A 217-nucleotide genomic window follows, 5' to 3' on the forward strand; every position below is an offset into this window, starting at 1 on the left:
CGTTCAGCATGGAGCTGAGCAACAACTAGAGAACGCGGTAAGCAAAGATAATCAATGTTCGAAATACTTAGGATAGATCGTTTGAAAATCTCTTCGTGCGTGAGTTTTTTTTGCCCTGAACCTTCAACACCACTGACTATCGCCGCTGTAACCACAATATTATCTGACGTGGTTAGTCCGCCTGTACTCTGTGAAATACCTTTGACGATGGTCCACA

Source organism: Diachasma alloeum, unplaced genomic scaffold, assembly GCF_001412515.2.
Source record: "Diachasma alloeum isolate Michigan unplaced genomic scaffold, Dall2.0 Dall_scaffold_00588, whole genome shotgun sequence".
NCBI lineage: Eukaryota > Metazoa > Arthropoda > Insecta > Hymenoptera > Braconidae > Diachasma > Diachasma alloeum.